An 8,841-nucleotide genomic window follows, 5' to 3' on the forward strand; every position below is an offset into this window, starting at 1 on the left:
CAAAAAAAAAAATCATCTACCCAGAATTAAACAGTTAACATTTTAATGTACATTCTTAGAGGTTTTCTGTACATCATTTACATTTTTTCAAATGGAACCCTTTTGTCAACACTTGTGTTTATTAATTTAAGCACTTGTATCAAGCACTGTCTGCTGGGGATACAGTAACGAAAGATGGACATGGCTCCTCCCCTTATTGAACTTACATTTTGTTGGGGAAAGTGTCAGTTTGCAGCCAGATTTTCTTCTCTGCATTCTAAACAACTTCTCGTGTCTTTTTTCCTGAATACTGATTTTTATATGCTGCAGAGCTGTCCACTGAATGGGTGCACCACAGTTTACTTAACCCATCTCGTCCTGTAGGACATTATTGTCATTTCCTATTGTATGCTATTACAAATGGGTTGCAACTAACAATGTAAAGAACATTTAGAAGTAAAATTATTTTCGATAAAATGAAATGTCTAGCCATATTCAAATTTCTGCACTTACTTCCTTTAGAAGAATCCCTGTTTGCAACTAGAACCTGCCATGTCAAACTCACTCATGGGTCTGCCTAGAAGCTCTGAGGTGTAGATTACTGTAATTGAAGAACCTTTTAAATTTTTAGTTCATTTTCCCCATGAAGCAGAGCCTTCTTATATATGTCTGCTGGCATTCCCTTTTCATAATGGAAGTTTCTGCATTGTCTAAAATACTTACATTAAAGCAGTCCTATGTATTGAAAACCTGCTTCTTTCCATGACTGCTATCACCACTGCAAACCTTTGCCATCTTTCTAAGTAAGAGAGTAACTGAGATTGCAAATATTTGCATATGAGTTGCTACAAAATCATAACTAACTTGTGACTGCATTGTCTTAATCCTTGCAGGTGGGTTAATCTTCATGGAGTAAGATCTATTGTTCCTTATTGTGCCACTTATAAGCCTGTTCAAATCACACACACAGACACACACACACCCCTGTACATACAATTTTTTTAACATGGAGATAAATTAGAGAAAGAATTACATCTATTTATATTTATTTCAATAACTATTATTATGATCAACGTTTCAATGAGAATAAACAACACCCTCAAAAGAAGCAAGAGAAAGAAGTGACATGAAAACTGCTATTTCAACATCAATTCTCTACTGGTGCTGCTGTTATTTCTTGGCAAGGCCTTAGGCAAAGCAGGCAATGTTATATTCCAACTACCTCATTTATGGAATGGAGCCACCTAGTCTTTCTCTGTAAACACTGCTTTAAAACACTCTATCACACTAAAGTGTCTTGCTTTTCCAACTGCAAATTTTTTCTTTCCTTGATTTAACATATAACTTAAACATAATTTTTTTCTCTCTTTTAAAGAAACCATGAAAAACAAAATGCACCGGACATTTAAGAAGATGATTTTTTTTTTCAGTTTACTGCAATAGAAAGGGCATTTATTAATAAGAAACATCTCAAAGAAAAGGAAGGAGGTCAAGAGCTTCAAAGAGCCAGGTATGTAAGTGAGTCACATTCACGGGGGAAGAGTAAAGGTGGGTCTGATCTTGGAATATGTGAGAGCAGAGTGGTCATTTCTCAGAATACAAAATGTGGCGGGGATTTCCAGACCTTTGATACTTTCCAGGAACACACAGGCTCAGATGAAGTTCAGCATTGTCAGGACAACATTGTCAGTTGTTCCTCCCTTTCAATCCCCTGCTGAATCATAATGCTATTTCTGGTCAACGATGGCGCCAAGTGTAGAAAAGAGATTTCACAAAGTCACTGAGAAAAAACGACAATAGTTTTCTTTTTAATATACTGATATTTAGTTTGTTGTAGGAAAGACTGAACTACATTTTGTTTATTAATATTATACATAATATTAAGTTAGGTTATTTGAAGGATTTGCTATTATTCTTAATTCTAGGATGAGTACAGTTCATTATAGAAACTTATTTTCTGCAAGAGTGTTTCAAAGCTTTTCTACAAAATTGTGGTGCTAGTTGACACCTCCTTACCTTAGACAATCAAAAATAGGTGAAATTATAATGTCATTAGCAACTCTTTTGAAACACATTTTGTATTGTGAGATAAGACTTTCTGAAGTTTGAGGTACAAGCCAGTGTCCTTTAAAAGTGACATATATGTTCCAATAATTCCAAAACTAGCTAACGCAACAAGGGACCCTAAGTCAGGGAGGAAGTACTTACACTTACATAATTTCTTTTAATTCATCAGAGAACATCAAGGCAGGTGTTTCAAGTATTTTGCACTTCAAAAAAGTGTTATAAACAGAAACCCACACATCAAATAAATTTTTGGAGCAATCACACTGCCCAAAATAACTTAAAATATATTTTTTTAATTAGGTTGTATCTTGGGTAAGGTCATATCTAAATTAAATCACAAATCAATGGGAAAGTAGCCTTGGGACCAGCTAAATTGCTTTTAAATAAATATGCAGTTCAGATAGACAGAAGAGAATGAGAATGTTTTGTAAAAAGGAACTTTAATAACGGAATATGATTTATAAAGATAATATAAATTAGAAGCAGGTAAGAAAAAAAAGGCAAAAGAAAGACAAGGACAGAAGTTTAAAATATGGTTGCTCTACAAAAGGATGTCCTAAAAGTCCCATAGCGTATATCTTCAGGGGAGATTTGAGTTTGAAAATAGTATAAAGTCTATTTGATTATTTGGAATACTGCCCTGGTCTATATCAATGGAGTCAGATTATTATTGCTCATTTGTATAAAAGATAATGTGTCTCTGTGCAATAAGAGCAATTAATTGCATGTCGGTCACCAAGTAATCAATACAACATGCCATTGTGACCAAAATAATCAGCCCATTTCAAATCACTCAAGTTATTTGAATTACTTGATTCTATCATGATGTTATCTTTTACCCCTTTTATGTAATGGGTTGTACTGATGGAATTCCTGGTGAGTTCTAATTTGTTAATGTGAGCTATACATATTATATTGCTGAACCGTGTTTTATACAAAATAACCTGAACTTGTAGTAGGTACAGACAGAAAATGGCTTTATTTTTCACCAACTGCTGTCAAACATGCTCTGTTGACTGTTCTTTCTCTGCCTCTTGCTGACACCTCAGACTGATCTCACAGCTTTTGGGATATCAGGAGTCATTTATAAAGCCTTGTCTGATTTTAGTGTGTTTTCCCTACCCCCACCCCCCAACTAGTTCAGGCCTCAACCCTGGACTGAGGAAACTGTCCTAGGAATAAGGAACGAGGTAGAATTTGGTCTTTAACACATACCTCTCCCCCATCCTTCTTCATTCCACTGGGTTTGGAGTGGGGAATGGATGGAGAGGATTAGGGAAAGAACTTGCAGAAGTCTGTTTACTTAATGATATGTACTTTAGCTCTCTTGGTTTGTTGCTGTTCCCTAGGTGGCAGGCAGGGCTGAGTATGCAGTTCACCAGGAGCCTCACCCTTGGGGTTTAATGCTTTGGAGTCACCATGTTGAAATTCATAATAATCTAATCTTAGAATTTGTTTTGTGAATGAAGTCTGAAGGAAGAAGGGAGGAAACTGCAGGTATGTGGGTGTGGCACATGCAGTTCTGCCTCTGTCCTACCTTGTAGGATGGTTCTGGACCTCTCTTTCCCAACCCACTCTCCTGCCAGGCCCAATGCCCTGCTGCTTGCTGCCCCAGGTAGAGGCCTAGACACAGATGCAGAGAAGGCTGGGATGGGATGCACTTTCCATAGCATTTGGGGCTTGTCATGGTGGCAGCCAGCTGTGCCCTGGGCTGTCAGTGTTACAGTGTGTTTGGAGAGCCACCCAGCTGGAGCAAACCCCTTGCCCACTCCCTATTCAAGTAATTAGTGTGTCCTGGCTGGGAGGTTGCCATCTCTTGGTGTTCACCCATCTGCTGAGGGTTGCGGAGATTGATGTTCCCATCCCTGGCCAGGCACAGCAGTGCTGAGCCAGTGGCTAGCAGCAGGGAGATGGCAGCAGCCTGTGACCATGTGCTCCTGCACACACATGGGCACTAAACTAAAAATGAAATGCTAAGCCCCTTCCTGACTGAAAGAACCCCCTGCGGGGAAAGGGACCCCAGAAAATCCTTAAAATTGAGTTCATGGCCATGACGGAACAGGAGGTCAGAAAAGCCTCATTCTATGCCCCTCCCTTTTATGGTTTTGGTACAACTGGTCTGAAAGTATGGCAAAATAGAGATTTTAAGACTGACAGAGCAGACTCCATGGCAATAAGATATCAAATTATAAACAGGACCTGAGGCCATGCCATGCAAGGGTTAAGACACTCACCCCTGCACTTAAAGAAAAATAAACTATGTTCTAACTGCTACAAGGTTTTTGTTTTTCTCTAGCAGCTAAACAAGTACTGGCCTTGAGATAAGCAATATTAAAACAATTGTAGGTTAGCACTGGACACTAACTAACTGACCTCCTATTCTACCAGCCATAACTTCAGCTTTGATTGGACAAGAGAAGATTTCAGTGACTTTCTCCTGATAAGAAAACCACCAACCATAGACTAGCTCTGGCCGGTTACAGAGGTTGTGCACTTGCCTGACTTCGCATCCTAAAAACACCTCTTGACTTATAGAGCCTAACTGCAATATGTTTAAATGTTAAGTCTCCACCTCAAAGCGAACCTGGGTCATATGTTATTAAATACATGCATATTGGTTCAATATGCAAGTGTCAGGACCACCTTCATGAATATTCATAGCTATTCCCCATAACCTGCTGGGCATGTATGTTTAGCCAACTGGTTCAGCATTAAGGTCCTACCCCCACCATCCCCGCTCCTTCGAAAGTGCCTCTCCCTGGTCTTAGCCAGAGGCACAACTCCCTGTCTGAGGGATGGGTATAATCCTTTATGGGAAATAAAGTCTCCTTTCCTTTCCAATTTTATGATTTTTTTTTCTTAATTTAGCAGCACCCAATGGCCCTGCAGAGTCCTGGATGCTTATGAATGTCGGCACTCACCTTCCTGCACCAGGGTAGAGCATGGCATTTAGTAGCAAATAAAAGATGTCCCCTGATAGTAAAGAATGAGAGACAAAAGAAGGGAATGGTTTTATATTTTAGTACCTTTAATGGCACTCTTTTGAAAAGGGGCTCTATATTTTCATTTAGCAACGGGTCCCACAAATTATGTAGCTGGCCCCAGTGATAGCTATTCAAATGGGGAAGCTTTCAAGGGATGCAGGGTGTGAGATAAAGTAGCAAATGTCTGCTTCTGGCCAGCCACGTCGCCCTTGCTGTGAAGAAGCAATGTTTGCTCATTCTGCCCGTCAGCCTACCTTCAGAAACCCCTGGCTCAGTGACAAGCGCAGCCTTCCGGAAGAATGCCTTGAAGATGATAAGCAGAACAGAGCACAGATTCCCACATCTCTTGCCTGAATCACTGCATTTTTAGAAAAGACAAGTTCAGTGATCCTAGATTTTGTCTCTTCCTGTCCATAAGATAACATCTGACAGGATTAATAATTATATCTTTGTGATCCATAGCCAGATGTACTCTTGCACCCAAACTTTGATGAGATTTTGCTCTAATGTAACTTCTGAGTACATTTTATGTAACTTCTGAACACTCACGGAACCTCCACCACGTAATGTATAAGGTATGGGTTGAAACACTCCTTTGGAACAGTCTAACAGAACTCTGAAAGGCTCTCCTTGGTTGAAGTTGTCAGTAAGACTCTAAATGAAACTAATTTAATGCTTTGAAAGTCTAGCTTTTTCTTTAGTTGACAAGGAGAAGGTTGATTTGGAGGTACTGGGTTTATTGAAATTAACCTTGAGATCTCTGACAGACTGCCTGAGACCCTGTGTCTCTTTTCCTGTCTGGGCCAATGGACCCCCCTGCTTCCTGGTCCACTATGCCACTCTCTTTGTCACTTTCCAGGTAGTCCAAGCTTAACTACTTTCCACAGCAACCACTCAGCCCAGAAGATGTTCAACGGTCCTTGATGTGACAATCTGTGTGAGAGCAGGCTGCCCCCACACTGCCTTTTTGCCTCAGAGTGCTATGATGAGGTCACCAGCCAACTCTTTCTTAAGGATATTCCAGGTGAGAAGCAGCCTTCACATTCCCAGGGCCATATCTCTGGGGTGCAAGAACTTTCCAACCCCAGTAGGATCTTCTCTGACAGCAGCCCCAGAGCAGACCAGCAGATCCTACAGCTCAGCAAGCATTGAGTCAGACACCCTCCTGCAGAGAATCCAAGACTCCCTGCCTGGGCTCTGGAGTCCCTGTCACTTGGCTTGGGGGAGGAAGGGACATGCTACAGAAATTTCAGCTAGACTGAAAATCTATGATTCCCCAAACTCCCTACTTCCACAAATTTCCCCTAACTTTCCTTCTCTTTATATAGCCTGAATGTGAGTGATGGTCACAGGACCGTCTTGGGCCTTTTCAGTAAGCCCTACAGGGCAATGTCTAGCATCTCCTCTTGAGAATATATTTAAATGTGCTGTTTAACTGCAGTATAGTGTGAGATTAAAAGCTGGGGTAGAAGGTACCCCCAGGAGAAATTCAGCAATGTCTAGATACATTTAGGATGTTTCAACTAGGGGTGGAAGAACAACCAGCACTTGGTGGGTAGAGGCCACGGATGCTGTGAAACATCCTGCAATGCATGGGACAGCCTCCCACACAAAGAATTATAGACCAAAATGTCAATATTACCAAGGCTAAGAAACCCTGCTCTAAAGCCAGGTGGCATCCATTAAAATATTGGTTCTATCTCCTATTACTCTGTGACCTTTGGCTAATAACTTAGTTTCCTGGTGCCTCAGTTTCCTCACATGTAAAACTTGGAGAGTTATAGTATCTTCCTTTTAGATTGTCGTGTGTATTAATAAGTTTATGTACTCAGTTTTTAAAAAGGGCCTGGAAAATGGAAAGTGGCAAGTGTTGAACAAATAAAAAATAAGAATATTGTCTCCAGTTTGGGGGATTCAACTGAAATTTCAAGCCAAAATCCCACAGAGGTTATATGCCTCTAGGTTTATAAATAACATTTGTCTGTAATTTTCTTTTGCAGTTATTTTCCTTTTCTATATTCAGAAACAGTTTATATGAGGTATATTTTTCTCTTCCTTGAAAGTTTAAAAAAAAACTTCATTAACAGACCCATCAGTACCTGACTAGTACCACCTTAGCTGGTCATTTTTACATCATTATGATATTTTAAAGGAAAATAAATAAACTAATGTGGCATCATAATGTTGGGGGCTCCTCACCAATATATACATTCTGTCAGTCTTGTAGGAAACATTTTCAATAGGAGCTTGTTTACCTTTTAACAAAGCAACCCAAAGAGTAAGAGCAGAAAGCACCTCTGCAGGAGTATATGTTTTTTATAAGAATCATGGGCAAGTCAGTTTCAAGATTTATGGTAACATGTTAAGTAAGAAAACATCTCTGTAAGGAAAAGTCATTGGAAAATCCTGAGGCAGATTTTCACCTGCAAGTGCTGGGTTGTTGGAGAAAGGAGGTCTGCAGAATCATTTAAGAAAAGTCATGCAGCCTAACACCAACTTTCCTGTAGGCACAGGCTATAAAAGAAATTGGATTCTAAGCAAGAAAAGAAAATAAGAATATTTACCCAATTGAATTTTGTAAACACTGAGTAACTGCTCTGTGAAGAACTCTGCTGCAGTTCTCAGAATTAAAGCAGCATATTTCTTGCTCTCAATGAGTTTAAACCATAGTTATATAAATATGCAAAATATAATCCCAAACGGTGATGGTATGCTTGTTATCAAGTTGAATATGTTGAGTTCTATGAGCTGTATCGTAACTATATAGTGTTGAAAGACCTCGGCCCGGGTCATTCTCAAACAAATTTGACTTTTCTGAAGGTACTAAGACACCAAGATTATCCCATGGTGATATGACATCAATTTGAAGTGCCCTGCTTGATGAGTTGTGTAAATTAAGTGAAGTATGTATGTATAAAAGGCCCAACTGCATTTAATGCATTCTATGGAATCATGTTCAAGATGTCATATGGGATTTAACAGTAATGCTGCTCACGCTGAATAGCATTTTACAGTTTTAAAACTCTTTTTACTTACTCCATCTCACCTGAAGCTCGCAGCATCTTTCTGAGTTAGGTGAAATTAACCACTTTTGGAGAAACATAAACAGAAGTTCAAAGAATATTACTCGATAGGCAGTATGGGTGCTATGGTCTGAATGTTTGTCCCCACCCTGGATTCATACACTGAAACAGAATCACCAATGTGATCAGAAGGTGGGGCCTCTGGGAGGAGATTAGGTCACGAGGGTAAAGTCTTATAATATCCCTGGGATGCAAGGCTGGTTCAACATATGCAAATCAATAAACGTAATCCAGCATATAAACAGAACCAAAGACAAAAATCACATGATTATCTCAATAGATGCAGAAAAGGACTTTGACAGAAGTCAACAGCCCTTCATGCTAAAACGCGCAATAAATTCGGTATTGATGGAACGGATCCCAAAATAATAAGAGCTATTTATGACAAACCCACAGCCAATATCATACGGAATGGGCAAAAACTAGAAGCATTCCCTTTGAAAACTGGCACAAGACGGGGATGCCCTCTCTCACCACTCCTAATCAACATAGTGTTGGAAGTTCTGGCTAGAGCAATCAGGCAAGAGAAAGAAATCAAGGGTATTCAGTTAGGAAAAGAAGAAGTCAAATTGTCCCTGTTTGCAGATGACATGATTGTATATTTAGAAAACCCCATCATCTCAGCCCAAAATCTCCTTAAGCTGATAAGCAACTTCAGCAAAGTCTCAGGATACAAAATTAATGTGCAAAAATCACAAGCATTCTTATACACCAGTAACAGACAAACA

The sequence above is a fragment of the Rhinopithecus bieti genome, unplaced genomic scaffold (assembly GCF_001698545.2).
Source record: "Rhinopithecus bieti isolate Rb0 unplaced genomic scaffold, ASM169854v2 scaffold_18644, whole genome shotgun sequence".
Taxonomy (NCBI): domain Eukaryota; kingdom Metazoa; phylum Chordata; class Mammalia; order Primates; family Cercopithecidae; genus Rhinopithecus; species Rhinopithecus bieti.